The sequence below is a fragment of the Lemur catta genome, chromosome 3 (genome assembly GCF_020740605.2).
Source record: "Lemur catta isolate mLemCat1 chromosome 3, mLemCat1.pri, whole genome shotgun sequence".
Taxonomy (NCBI): domain Eukaryota; kingdom Metazoa; phylum Chordata; class Mammalia; order Primates; family Lemuridae; genus Lemur; species Lemur catta.
In genome coordinates this window covers 62,842,584-62,858,502 of record NC_059130.1, presented here as the reverse complement: position 1 = coordinate 62,858,502, position 15,919 = coordinate 62,842,584, and the positions used below count along the sequence as shown (strand labels likewise).

Sequence of the window (15,919 nt, the reverse complement as noted above, 5' to 3'; positions counted from 1 at the left end):
TCAAATACAGGTCAAAAGTAAACTTATTTTAGTATGAAATTCAAGAACATGATGAGACTAGAAAGAACAGGACAGGGTGGTAGCACCTTTCTAATCAACCTGAGAAAGGATGCTTCATAAAATATTCAGAACTTGAAGGGAAGAGGTGGATTTACTCTGATAAAAGGTTCATTTAAAATTCTGTGAGGTCAATAAATTACCACTTAAGATGACATTTTCCAAAATGTGTTCCAAAGAAAACTTGTTCTAAATGGGGAAGAAAAAAAAATGAGTTCCTTGGTGCAATTGGCTAGTCTGCTATCTATCTGTTGGAAATTGACAATGAGCATTGAGCTATCAAAGTCTTGGTGAAGTCTTGCAATAAAGAAGATTGTTGAGTTTTGTTTAATCCAGTCTTTCCCAAACTTGTTTGACCTTCAACCCCTCCCCCATACATTTATCTCTATAACAAATGTTGACAGAGGGTCTCCTCCAGACCAGTCATTGTTCTAGACCCTGAGGATACAGTAGTGAACCAAAAAAACTCTGCCTTGGTAAACCATATTATTTGGAGGAGACAGAAAATAAACCAATATACAATTCAAGTACTGTATTAAATATGTCAGAAAGAGCAAAGTGCAATGGAGAAAAATTTTTTTAAATAAAAATTTTTAGAAAATGTTTTTAGAGAGAGTCATCAGGGAAGGCTTCTCTAACAGGATGATACTCAAGGCACAGGTGAGATATGCTGATTTGATCAATTGCTGGGAAACCAATGGAAGCCCCAGGGGAATATGAGAATGAACACTCCCCTAGAGAGTGAGCCCCTCCACACTTTCACCCTCACAGAAGGAGACTTACTATTGGCAAAAAGTTCTACATGGTGACACTAGCATTAAACAATTCTAATAAGGAATTGATTTTACCAGTGCAGATGGGAAAATTGCTCATCTTCTAAAAGCAAATTAACTCTTTGGGGTCCCTAGGGTATTGTTCATTTACTAATTCATTTACAAATTGTTTGCTCCTTGGCCTCTCATTAGTGACATTCTCCTTGGTGAGCACATGTTTTGGAAGTGTGTTACTCTCAAGTCCTCCATTTCACATTAAATAGTGGCCGTTTATCTTGCTCCTCAAGAGGGAGGCAGCACGTGGGAACAGCTGGTCATACATCATTTGTCGTGACCAGAAAGGGATTCATCAAGTTGCTCAGCTCTGTGGAGTGGAACAATGATAGGGGACTGATGTGTTTGCTTCCTGATTCAGTTCTTGATATCATGTGAAGGGCTCCCTTTAATATAGCTGTAATTGAGACATCAAAGATAGGATGATTTAGAAAAGGTGGCAAGTTTATACTACCTTGTGTTACACGGGGACATGCTGCATTTTCCATTCTCCCAATAGAAATGTTTCCTACTTTCAGAGATAGCTACCTAGTTTGTTGGGTTCAGTGCATAATGAACACGTGGGACCCCTTGTTCAAAAGCAGGAAAAAGGTAGTATTAAAAGTCCTAAAATATAAATCTTTTCTTTTTTCTCTCCTCCACAATCTCTTTATTTTGACTTGTTATGGTGTTCAGTTGCTATTTAATGTCATTCTAAGAAAAAATTTAAATTATTAGCATGAATTTTACCATTCAATTTTATATTGTGCAATGCTAATTTTAAATGCAAATATAAGGGTGGGGGAATGAGGACATGTTGGTTAAAGCGTACAAATTTCCAGTTATGCAGGATGAATGAGTTTTGAAGATCTAGTGTAGAGCATAAATATAGTTGATAATACTGCACTCTATACTTGAAATTTGTTAAGAGAGTAGATCTTAAATTTAGTCACCACAAAAAAAAAAACTATGTGAGGTAATGGCTATGTTAATTAACTTGATTATGTTAATCATTTCACAATGCATATGCACATCAAAACATCACACTGTATACCATAAATATATGTAATTTTTATTTGTCAAGTATACCTCAATAAAGCCGGAGAAAAAATTTTAAAACAGTAAAATAAATGCACATACAAGCATTTAGGTCATGTGAAATCACTAAAATAACACAATTCATATTTTGTAGCTTATGTATGCATATGCATTTTATTCTCACCAGAACAGTGGAAATGCTACACAAAACTTCAACTGTTTTTATCTCACTTTTTGATACATGCTTGTTGTACTTTCACATTCCATCTTACTGGTGAGTAAGACAGGCCAGAAAGGAAATAGAGCTATGTGTCACCTTGTATTTCTATGTTATCATCATCACCACTACCTTAGTCACAGACATAACACGCTGACCTCGTACTTACTTTGAGACTCACTGACCTGCCACTCATTATGGGTCCACCGATTTCTGCACTCATGAGGCGTCACAAATGCTCTGCATGAACGGGGAGGCAAGGAGCAATAGACACATGTATGGCATGTATCTCCTCTGCTCACGTAAATGGTCATCCTGCCATCAGACTTCATTAACAAAACACAAGTTCAAAGATAAAATAATTAAGAATTTTAAGATAGTGACAGCAGAGCATTAGAGCAAGTGCTGGCCCTACTGGCATGAAACCCTGTGCATAGGTGGCACGCTCGTGATCCAGCTCTGCCATCTTTCTGCAGAACACATAGCAGGCGATATAAGAACCATGAACGAGAGGATGCCATCTCACAAGGAATGGTACAAACACTGCTTCTTCATTCATTTTCCAGATGTACCTCTGACATAACCTCTAGAAAGTTTGAAATATTCACCAAGAATATGTATTATTAGCTGGAAAGCAGCTTCAGGACTTGGTTTGAACTACTAAGCTCCAAAAGCTCCCAGCCCATGTGTTCTTTTTGTTTAGGCTCAATTCAAGAAACTGTTGATCCACTAAAAGAAAGCTTCATCCATTTTTTAATGTACGCAATATCATAACTCCTCTTTCCCCCTTCTTACCCTAAAATCACGTTTTGATTAAAGACCTCCTTTCTTTCAACCACTACCATATTCCTTGTGTATCAAATCCCTGTTTTTCAGAATGACTAAAATCTAGAGTAATGGAGTAGGGTACTTCCACTGCCAAAGTGAATTGGAGATCAATGCACAAAAACACACAAGGCCAACAAGCCTGCTAGTAACTCTGACACCTCATTAACTGCATCTTAGGGTCTGGTGGACTTTGCTTCTCTTGGCAACAACGTAGACCTCATTCCGCTCAAGGTATATTGTCTTCCTTTCATGCGAAATCACTTAGAATCACTTAGAAAAAAATACATAAGTGACATGGCAAAGACATTGCTTCCCAGCACATTCCTTTTACCACTCTATCTGCCATCAGACAGCATATTGACCTTCTGCCCTATTCAGATCCACGGTTTGTAACTGATGTGGAACATGCAGCACTTTGACAGACCATTCATATGGATTTACTGTAAACCTGGTGCCTGCCTGCCTTGTGGTAAAAATCATATTGCCAGATTCCTAACAAGAAGTATTATGATGTTAGAAACTGTTAAGAAACGTGAAGGAAAAAAGACCCCTTTACACAGAGCCTGAAGAACTAGTTCAAGTAACAAAGCCCTGTTTTCCATCTTTTATGTACAGCAAATGGATTAACAACAACTGGCACGAAGCTGAACTGACACCCTGACTCGCTGTGCCAGGCGGGCTCTCTGTTGCATTGTTTGCACCAGCCATTTCTTGTGTGCAAACAGGAGGAACTTGTTCAGGCAGCAGCCACTCTGAATGGTATGCGAGGATTTAGTGAAATACATGCTCAGGACAGCTTTCTTAATCCTTGCAAGTCTGCCCAACAGAGGGAATTCCAGGGTGACAGGTGAATGAAGCATCCAAGTCTTTCATTGAATGCAGTCAAATCCAGAAAAGAAAGTTTGTGGAACTTCGTTATATCTTTAGTTTGCGCTCATCCAATAAACACTGCTGTTAGGGGAAAAAGTTTAATGAATGATGGTTATAAACAGGCTGGTTCTACCCACTGATTAAAGTGTCATGATGCCTCTTTAGAAATCAAAGGAGTTATCTGGCTAATGAACTAAATTAGATTGAACTAACATTCATGTTAATAATTATTACTTACAGAGCTAGCTGTGTTAGGAGTGATAGTGATAACGTGAAAGCTGAATATAATAATAATATTTCCCAGGTGTATATACTCCAATTTAAAGCGATTTGACAGGAACATGCAAGTACCCTAGTGGTCCAATTTTGAGGACCAAAGGATAGTTTTTCAGAGTAAGAATGGTAGATTAGGTCCTAGGTGAGTAATGAAAAGAAGGCTGAAAAATAAAATTCCTTATTAGAACCAGAAGTGTTAACTTGACATACACACTCATTCAAACTCTTTAATACATATATTAAATACATATGGTACTCATTTTACCTTAAAATGAGCCATGATAAAAAACAAATTTATATTCTTAAGGTTAGAAATAAAGAAGATATGCATTGGCGATAATATTGATTTTTTTTTTTAAATCTACTGAAAGGCTGTTATTAGACATAGGTTATAGTTACAGTGAAAACTGAGAGCTGCTTTTAATCCCCTGGGGGGGTGGGAAGTTATGTTGGGTCCTTTTTGTCATTCTCAAGGTGTAGAAAGAATGAAAAATACTTTGGTGTATTTCATTATTAGTACACATGAATAGTTTGAACTCTCTATTATTGGGTTGTCTTTTTTCATAGCTGGTGCCTTTTTCAGGCTCCCTCTAAAAAAACTATTTGACAAGGAAAAAATAGCCTTCTTGGTTTGATATGTGAGTATATACAAGTTCACACAAGTTTTCACAAGAAAGTAAATGAAGAGCATGCCCTGCAAGCTTAATCATATTAACTCTGAATATAATCAAAGCTTCAGATTTTTAACTATATCTTAGAGTTGAATGTGAATGACACAGACATTTCTTGGTCTTGGAGAAAAATATTTTTTAATAAATAAAATCTATCACTACCTCTCAAAGTAAAATTTATATTGTATCTTAAAAAATATGAAATGTCTTATTTAGCTACAGCCAGATACGGTTACTTGACCATTTTGAATGTAGAACAAAATCCTTCTGAAATAAATTATAGACAATCGAAATGCCATTGGTACCTTGGAAGATGTTGCCTTCCTTTCAGATAAAACCACAACTAACAAAGACTAAAGACTTTTCAATATACCAATGATTAGGGAGGTTTAGGATTGCTTCTTTAATATTTCAGCTCTTTAAAACTATAGCTGTTAATAATTATAGGTAATTCACACCTTTATTTTCTTTGTGTAGGGGGAAGGAGGTGGCCAAAGAATTTTTTTTAAGTTAGTAATCTCACTTTTCCCACCAGAGTTTAATTGTTTGATATGATTATACTTTCCACATGTTTCTTATGTGCTGCTTTGTCTTTTAAGGTAAACAAGGTGAGTCAAAAAGAAAAACGTTTCATCTGAATATTTGACTGTGACACTATTTGGACTAAATAGATTTGGACTAGAGAAAACAATGTTCCAGAAAATATTATTTTTCTTTAAACATTTATGAAGTGTCAAGATAGTCCTTAGTGACTCAAGCAAGCACATTTTTTAAATTATTTCAGTAAAGAGTGAGAAGTTGTAAAAACACCTTTTTGAATCTGAACATTTTAGAATAGCTTATTCCATTTTTTTCAAAAGGGAATGCTATCTCTTTAATATCTGAGTGTTTCTCCATGATATATGTCTGTGTAAACTTAGTATGGGTTTTACCTCATCATGCTAAATGAGCAAATGAGGAGAGTTTAAACATGCTTACAATTTAATACGTGAGCCTCCAGCCTGCTGTGCAGTCTTCTACAGTTTATAGTGTGATGTTTCACATCAATTAAAAAAAGATGAGAGAATGGGTTAGTTGAAGAGTTTGTTTCCTTGTAATCAACCGTAAAGAGACCAAGGTCGTGTAACAGATTTCTTCTTTCTTTCTTAGCCAGGAAGACTGTGTGAATGCAAATTGCTTTATTGGTGAAAGGAATTAAAATTATAAAAAAACAGGCTTAAAGAAGTGCAAAATCAGGGCTGTGTCAGAGCAGGGACAATATAATTGTGGTATGGATTCCCATATGGGACTAAATTATCTAGATTTTAGTAACGTCAGCAGTTCTGCGGAGTCGCTGGAATGCGGCCAATGTGCCATATTTGCTTCATTTTTAAGATGGTTCTGATTCTACACAATGTTAAATATGCAGAAAGCTAAAATTGTTCGGGTACCTTGGTGGCACTTCTCAGATACATGTCTGTGCATGTCAGGAATTTTATTTGACTATTAAACAGGAAGTGACACTGATATGACTTTATTTTTCTAAGCAAAATGCCATTTATTATCATTTCTGCCTAGGCTATAAAATCTTCCCAGTAGGGGGAAAAAAATACCCTCTTCTGTGAGTACATATCAAGGTTGTCTTCCTTTACAGTGTACCATTCAGTAAGACTGTTTTGTAGCAACTCAATAAAGCTGATAGTTTTTCTGGGTAATTACCCACAGCCCCCTGCAGGACAAATTAGCATTCATGACCTGAATAATGCTTACTAGAAAGAGTTCAATGGAATTTACTTAATCAGAATCATTGCTTTCTCTTGGCTAATTTTTTTTTACCTAGTCCCCATTGCCTGCTAATAGCAAATATCTTTCAAGCCAGTGTTTGATACCTGATAGAGAAAAAAGCATGAATCTTTAAATTTTGTAATGTATTTGAGGGTCTTGTAAAAACAAATGTACTTTTTTTATACCTAGTGTGTGAAAAATTAAGATGTCCATCCTCCTTAAAATTTTCTAATTGGACTTATATGAATTTTTCTCTTTTTAATGCCTATTGGTTTTAAAAAGACAGAGAGATTTTTCATTTTCTAATTATCCCTCAGTAGTTTTTCAATTTGCTGAGGACAAAGCTAGACAATTGGTCATGATTTCGGGATGGATGCTTTGTAATCACTCTGTATTCCTGGGCATCAGAAATTAGAGAACTTTGTAACAGACAATGGGTGTTGTTTTTGATGACTTGATTGATGTTTATTTTGTTTGGTTTTGATGATTTGTTTAATCATTTTATGATTTGAACCAAAATACCATGAAATGTAGTTATTAGGATATTAGGACAAATGAGGAAGAGAAAGTAACATTCATTGAGCTTCTCAACTACTTGTAAAACACTCTGTCAGGTAAACAGAGTGTTTCTATTCTATTTCATAAATTCCTGAAATGGCTTAGTGAGGAATGTACTAGTATCTTCATATTTACCAAGGAGGAAAATGAGTTTCAGGATTTGAGGTACTTATCCCAGTTTATACACCCAGTAAGGAACAGAACCAAAATGCAATCCCCAGACTGCCTGAATCAAAAGCTTAGGTTTGTTTTTGTGTTTATGTGTTTGTGTTTATGTTTTTAAAAAAGCAAGAAAAGGTCCTACCCCAATTCCCTTGCCTGAAATCTCTAATTTGGAAAAGACTCCTAACCCAGGAGAAGAGATTTTCTAAAATGCAGCTGCAAATCACTGTCTTTGAAGGACAACCCTTTAGATGACCACCATAGATCAGACGGCCATAGCAATGGGACTGTCCTCTAAAGTTTATTGTAGCCCATTCCTCTTCCTTCCTGTCATCTTCTGTGAATCTTCACAACCCAGCAGATTAAAAGGCAGGTGTGAATTGCTGAGACGTGGGGTTCCACATTACTGAGGGTTGGAAAGCTGTCCAGTCAAATCAAGCTGAAGGACAAAGGTGTGAGATAAGATCCAAAAATAACAAAGTAAAATCAGAGAGATCCTTCTGTGTTTCTGTATAGTTAACTCAGCGGAGACACAGAATTTCTGTAGGAAGGGCAGATTTGTCAGGAGGCTTAGTTTGCATAGCAACCTCACAATTTTTACTAAGGTGGTGTGGTTGTTTAGGTTTGCATGTGGTATTTGTTTAGGGTATATGTTTATTGGAGATGACTTGGGGGGAAGCTGATGGAGATCATGTGGGGTAGTTAGAACCCCAGAAAGAAACCTCCTGGCTCCTCCACTGATTAGAGTCCATACTTCAAAGGTGTTAAAGCAGTTCAGTACAACTGAATAGAAGGATTCACTCATTCGGGACCTTGTGCCATGCAGCACTGAGCTGAATCTGGTACTTAATTTAAGTTTCCTGGGGTGCAAAATGGTTATTCCTTTTCTAAATCTAAATAAATCAAAATGTTTTTTCAACTTTGGGGGTTTCAGAACACCCACAACACATTTCTGCACAGATTTGCCTTCCAAGCACTAGAATATTGCAAGGAAAATTCAATCCATATGTTTCAGATTTACTTACAGTTGTATCAAAATCTTGTGTTGCAATTGACATTTGATGTTCATGAAGTTTTCTGAAAGCTTTTTATTTGCCTTTAACTCAAGAACAGAAAGTTGATTTGTCAAGCTTATAAGTACCAAAACCCCAAAATATTAAATTTGGACTGAAGACAACAAACTTAAAATTCTGCATCAGGCATTAAATTTAATAAACCATTTGTCTTGCCATCTCTACAATGTTGTGTGCTTGCAGATATGCATATTCCTGGCAACATGGAGTTCATCGACACAGTATACTTTTGATATTGACATGATGAACAGAAAGTGAAACAATAAGAAAAAAACAGGGACAAATTTTTTATCCTGGTATTCCTTCCTGATTTAAATATTAACAGTGTATTGTTTATAATTTAATGCAAAAAAATATATGCAGTGACAGCCTATATCATTTTCTTCTTCCATCCTTCAACAATCTCTGTTCAGTCTCTGGCTGCCACCTAGCAGCTCTTCATCTCCTGCCAGTGTGCTGGAAATGATGTACCTTCTTCTGGTCATTGGGTCCCTCTGAATCACCATACAGACAGATAGCACTGGGAGGAGGAAAAGCAAGAACGAAAATAAGCCACTTAAACTGAAGTATGCGTGTCTTAGTGATGGTCATATAAAAACATCTGCATTTGTCCCTGTAAATGCTATTTTACAAGTTTCTAAAATGACTATTTCCCTTTATTCAAGGCTAATAACCTGGTTCTGCCTTTGCTTAGAACACAATAATAGTGCCTTCCAACCAGAATGAGTTCAAAGAGGGACATCACTTTCCTAAAGAGCTGAGAACTTCAGAAAAAAAAGAAAAAGTCTACTGTTAGCACAAATAACAGACTTCTGACATTTGTTGGTAACAGTTGTCTGTAGACAGTATAGAAGTGGGCCATTCACTTTGTTATGTGATTTGTATGTGCATGCTGTTTTATTCTTTTCATTATTTTTACTTTTAATGTTTCTTCTCTTAGAGCAAAATGATATGTATTCATTGTACAAAAATAAAAAAATATTTGTAACCATAAGAAGAAACAAATTTTTGAAAAATCACTTCCCAAAGAAAACTGCCATTTGCATTTATCATATACCTCCCCATTGTATTGTCATGCATAAACATTCATATGTATTTTTTACAAATAAAGAATCATACTGCTTTATTCACTGGCAATACAGAGCAACAGAAGATTATGCTACATTTTAGTTGGCTTGTAGCATTTCATTGTTGGAATAAACTATTTAATCAAATATTCAAATACAATTATTCAAATGGTAGCATGGCATTTCATTGTTGGAATGAACTATGTCATCATCCAAATACTCAAATACAATTATTCAAATTTAATGATTCAAAATTTTAATTTTTAGGTTGTCCCCCATGTATCGGTTACAGAAACAATACTGCAAATAACATCTTGACTTTAAATCTTTGCCCATATCAATAATTATTTCCTTAGGATAAATGTCCACAAGTGAAATAACTAGTCAAAAAGTTAAAGCTTTGGAAGCATATTTCTAAAAATAGAATGCATTTTATATCTTTTTTCTTTCAGAATGACAATGGATTTATGCTTCTGTTTCTATGCCTTCACTCGATCCCTGTCGGGACATTCCAGGAAGGGCAGAAGGTTGGGGATGCAGAATACAGTGGGCAGCCATGAAAGAAAATCAGACTAAAGAGTACAAAGGGGCTAAAATGCATGTCTTGTTCCAAGAGTGTTTATATTCCTGTGTTTCCTTCCTGCATCATCCTCCTACATCTCCTTCAAAACCCCCATCACTCTCCAAAGTCTGACCTGACCTTCAGGGTCTATTGTAGGACCACCCATGAGCCCCACATGTTTTCACTAAATGCGGGCCAGTTTTATAGTGAGCCTTGATAGTTTCGTAAAATAACATTTGATTGTAAGAAATGCTTCCAGTGATCATGAAAATGCTTGTAAGTCTAACATGGGCCAACTTCTGTTAAATATTTGGAGGTATAGTCCTGCATGGAATATACAGAAATAATGGGAGTAAGTAGGGAATACAGTCATTCTATCTCTACTTAGCAGATAAGACAGGAAAGCTAAGTGGAAATATATACCCTTTGGAAACAGGCCAGAGTTTACACCCAACCCCTCCATCCCCTTACTTTATGACTGAGCAAATGACTCAAGCTGTCTGAGCTCCACGGCCTCCTCTGTCAGGTGCTTATATCTTCTGCATGCCATCATCACACAAGAATTCAGTGGTGCTGATACAGTATCTTACATGCAGTGGGTGCTTAATAAATAGTAGATACTTTAGATATTTTTAGACAGGAAAGGTGAAAAATAGTCATTGAAGGCCATTTTAAATGCCTTTAGTGCATTTCAGCCAGAGGTCATATTGTTTAAGAATTATATTCTGCTACAATAACAAAAAAAGAGAAGCTTAAATAAGTAAGAGACTTATTTTTTCTCCATATAATTCCACACCAGAAGTAGGCCTTGTTGATGTTAAGTGGCTTAAGGATGTCAAACCAAGATGCTTGGGATCAACTTACCCTTTTCTCTCAACTGTCAACATATGGCTATTACCACTGCCTTAGTGCCATGTCCCCATGAGAAAGAGGAAGTGACCAGGAGGGAGAGGAAATGCCCCACGAGAAATCCAGAGGGGACTGTGAATGTCGCATTGGTGATTGTCACCCCTCCCTGCAAAGGAGGCTTGGAGAGCTGGCATTTGCTTTCCTAAAGAAAACCGAAGTGATACTCCATCTGCCAAAGATGCCATTTTCCTTTCTCTTACCGTACCTCATTGTCTTATTTGCTTCCTGTCTGTGACAGAGTAGGCTCAGTTGGCATGACTTGAGGGATGTTGCAAATCCCACCCAATAATTCTTCCTCATCCACCACCAATTTCTGTTAATGCCTAAAATTTTAGCATCAGTGAATTAATCTACCATGCACTATATGTTAAAATGCAAATATCTCTGGAAAGGAAGTTAGCACATTGCTTCATTTCCATTATTAACATCTTAGATAATCAATAAATTCATTGATTAGAGAGGAAATTACTTGAGACTAGGTTTTTAGCAAGGAAGGACGGAGAGCTCAGTTCTGCATGACAGGCACTAGCCAGGCAGGCAGGAGTAGAAACACATGAAATGAAATAAAGAACAGGAAGGGCAACATGAAGCTGCAGAGGAGGAGTAGAGGCTGTTATTAAATATTAGGTAAGCCCATCAAAAACAAATGTCAGCTTCCTCACAATGTACCCTAGTAATAACTCTGATTGCTCTTTTCTCTTTAGTCATCAACATGTCTGATCACACGTACAACTTCATATTCACACACATCTAACACTCCAAGCCCCAAAAGAGAAAACTAGCCCAACCTGTGTTTGATATCCTGTTAGATCTTGCTGCAGGCTCCACCTTATACAAAGTCCAATGTTGTTACATTCAGATTCCACTATCCAGAGAAATGGGACGTGCTGGCTACATGGGCTACTTCTTAGGTAAAAGTCTTCTGACTTGATGTTAAGATATTAGGAAAGAGGCCGGGCGCGGTGGCTCAGGCCTGTAATCCTAGCACTCTGGGAGGCTGAGGCGGGCGGATTGTTCGAGCTCAGGAGTTCGAGACCAGCCTGAGCAAGAGCGAGACCCCGTTTCTACTAAAAATAGAAAGAAATTATATGGACAACTAAAAATATATATAGAAAAAATTAGCCGGGCATGGTGGCGCATGCCTGTAGTCCCAGCTACTTGGGAGGCTGAGGCAGTAGGATCGCTTGAGCCCAGGAGTTTGAGGTTGCTGTGAGCTAGGCTGACGCCATGACACTCTAGCCCGGACAACAGAGTGAGACTCTGTCTCAAAAAAAAAAAAAAAAAGGTATTAGGAAAGAGATATTCATCCTAATTCTTCATCTGAAAAAGGGCCATAATAATGGTATTTGTCTCCTTAGTTTGCTGTGAAGATTAAATGAGGTAATATAATTTAAGAACTAAGAACCATGTCTGGAACACAGAAGCATGTGCTGTATTAAGTAGAAAGCATTCCTTTTTTTCTATCTCGGATCTTTTCCTTAGATACTAATTATATTTTATATGTCTATGGTTTTTTACAATTTCCAAAGCATTTCCCTATATATTTACTCATTTCAGGTAGGTAGGTTTGTTTTATGCCCATTTTATAGGTGGAGAATGGAGTCAGAGAGATTATGCTCATGTCCAAGGTCACACAGATAGTAACAAGGCAGATATCTGAGGACAAAGTCATGAACTTTCTGTTACGCCACATCGATTTCTATTTGGAAGAAAAAGTTTTGGAATCACAGAAAAATGAACATATCTCAGAATTGATTCTGTTTGCGTGGATTCATGAGTCCCAAAAGCTGAGTCTACTTTTAGGCATTTCCCAGTAGACTTGCCTCAAAAGTTGTAGGGAGTGCTTGACTTCCTAATTTATATGTAATTTCTGTGCTACCCCAGAATGATCACAATTTATCCATTAATAGTGAATGACCTAGTAATTATACTTCTAGGAATATACCCAAGAAAAGAATCCTAAGCAATGAAAGAAAAACAAAGTTGTGTAAAGAAGGATATTAATTTTAGAGTTATATATAATAACCAAAACAACAAATAATCTAAATATCCTTGGCATAGGATCAGTTAAACAAACTATGATACATCAACTTAATGAAATAATGACAGTTATAATAACTACTGTGTACTGAGCATCCGGTATAAGCAAGGCATTTTATTGGCTCCTTTCAAATGGCATTGCTTTTGATTTTGTAAGAGCTGGATATTACTGTCACCCCATTACACAGATAATGCTACAAAACCAAAGTTGTATGCCTAGGGTGACAGGTGCAGCGAATGACTCATTCTTCATCCATTCTTGCTTCTTTACTGCTAAGGAGCTCTGATTTCACTGGAGCAGAAAGGTGCCCAGCCCTGGGAGATGAATCAAGAATAGTCTCTGCTGATAAGAGCAGTTCCAATCTCCTTGCAGGTAGCAAGTCTAGGGATGGGCATATGATATAATTCTTGTCAATGAGATTTAAGAATAAACTTCCAGGGGGCTTCTTAAAAATAGCTTCCTCCAGCCTTTTTTTCTTTTTCTACTTCCTTTCGTCTTGCCTTTGAACATATTTATAAGAGAAGATGATGCTGGAGGCTGAAGCAGCCATTTTGGGATCATAAAGAGATTAGAAACAGATGATGAGAATGATGAGGTAAACAAGGAAAATAACCTGTGCCCCTGATGACTGCAGTGAGCTGCCAGGCTACCCTGGTATTGCCTGCCTTTTAGGGTTTTTTGTTTGTTTTTTACAGAAGCAATATACATTGTTTTGGTATAAGTCACTATTTATCTATTATTTGGTACTGAAAGAAATTATATTAGTTAGGCTTAGGTAAAGCTGTAAGTGACTTAGAACCACCACCACCCCCACCCTAACTTGGATTTAAGCACATTTTAAAGCCTCTTTCATAAAAGCCCATAATAGGCAGTCTGGAACAAATATGGCATTCCATAAAGTGCTCAGAGACTCAAGTTTTTCCAGCTTTACATTCCCCCACCCCAGGAGTATGCACTTGCCACTGGGACCAATATGGTTGCTTGAGATCCAGCCTTTGTGTATGCATTCCAGCCAATGGAAAAGAGGAAGGGGCAAGGAAGAATATGCTTTTAAGACAAAGCCAAGAAGTTTCACACACTATTCACTCACATCACAACGTCACATTGGCTAGAACTTCTTGCTAAAAGAAAAGCAAGGAATTGTCATTTTCATTCTTGAAGGTCATGTACTCAGCTAAAAATCAGCAATTCAATCAATAGAAAAAAATGGAGAACATACAGAGAGAAACGCATGCAGTTGTTGAATCCATATCTATCTGATTCCAAAGCCATGTTCTCACTGCTGTATTCCACTGACTCTTGTGGCTAAATAGACTATATAATGATTGGACAAGCTATGATTAAGCAATCTGTTGTTTTATTTTCTATCCCTTATTTTAAAACTATTCACAATTAAAATATACTACAAAAAGAAAAATGCATTTAATGTTATGCAGGATAAAATTATATATCTAATATATACAGGTAAAATTATGATTTTAAAAGAGTAGAAAGCGAGGTCATATTTGCATTTAGGAACATGAATGAATTGTGGATTTGTTCCTACTTTTCTGTGCTTTTTACAGCTTCTTTAATAAGCACATAATAATTTTATAATAAAAATATCTTATACTTACATATATATCACATTAAAACCGTGTAAACCACCCAGTCTTGGAACCTTTTTATATATAGCCACTAAGCAGAGTCTCTAAGTGGTAGATTTTATGTAGAAGAAAAAATGATAAATAGCATGTCATTTGATGCTTCATAATTTTTGGTTTTTAACTTTCTGGGTCACTGATTTCTCAAAGAGTTTTCATTCTTTCCGCACATTAGTTAAGTGATTGAATAAGGTGTCAGGCTACTGAGACACGGGAAAAGATGATGTGGAGGAATTAAATTCTTCTTTTGTTTGGCTGAGTATACAAAATACACAGTATGATTTAGTAGCCTTTCCCTTATGTGTTAACCTCTGTCTGCTGTGGGCAGTGTTGAGAAGACCTTGCCATTGGCATATAAATGAGATATATACTTATAAAGTATGTACTGATTTAATTAAATCAATGCTAAGAATTGATGGAATGGGTTAGGACCAAGAAACTTGAGAAAAGAGAAAAAGGAATTGCTAGTTGATTAGGATTAAGGAATACTGATATAGGGATAAGAAGAACATTATTGGAGGAACATTATGAATATATGTCAGTTCAAGACAGCTTCATCTCCATGCAGTGAGTGCCCAGGTGCAGGTTGCTTACGTGGTATCAGGAGGGACCAGCAACACATATCAAGGACAAGTAGAACCCCAGGATTGTCCTGTGGTGTGAGTGATGTGTATCTTAAGAAATTATGTTCTGTATGTGGTTTAAACTATACTTTTGCTATTTTTAATATTTACTTCCTTGCTAACTTTTTAAGAAGAAGGGGGACAAAAACTTAACATTGAAAATGATTTGAGTTAAACCAGTGAAATAACGTGTAATTCTGACAAGACAAATAAAAATCTATATTTTACCTCTTAAATTGTTATGAAGATAAAGCTAACTCTTGTTTGGTTCATATTCATTTTCCAGTCCAATAAATTGAGTATATAACCCTTACTCTTATTCCAAAAGAAGCCTATAGCTTATGTTCAGTAATTTATTTATTTATTTAAAGGTTCATTAGGAATTTCATCTCTGAATATGTTCTAAAGATAGTATCTTTCTTTTAGTTTCTGAATTATGTTATTTAAGAACTATAAAGTGGTTGAAGCTATAATTAAAGATATGGCTTCTCTTAATGTCAACATGAAAAACAAAATACCTGGGAATAAATTTAACAGAAAATTAAGCAAATGGTATATGATGAAAGTTTTAAAACTACTGAAGAGCAGAAATGACTTGAACAATTAGAGGAGGTACATCATAAAGATATCAGTTATCCTAAGTTTGCCTATAAATATTATGTCATCCTAATATAAAATATCAGAGTATTTTTGGAACAAGATAAATTCATGCCGAAGTTCATATGAAAAAATAAGCAACCAAACAGAGCCAGGA

At 36.3% G+C, this 15,919-nt stretch overlaps 1 long non-coding RNA gene across 2 annotated transcripts in view; it reads right to left on the bottom strand.

Annotated features, from left to right (window-relative positions):
- Positions 1–8,626: 8,626 nt before the first annotated feature.
- Positions 8,627–15,919, bottom strand: part of LOC123635483 — a 66,552-nt gene continuing 59,259 nt past the window's right edge. For both annotated transcript variants that reach the window (XR_006734135.1, XR_006734136.1), the window contains exon 4: positions 8,627–8,840. This is a non-coding gene — a long non-coding RNA (uncharacterized LOC123635483). The remainder of the gene's footprint in view (positions 8,841–15,919) is intronic.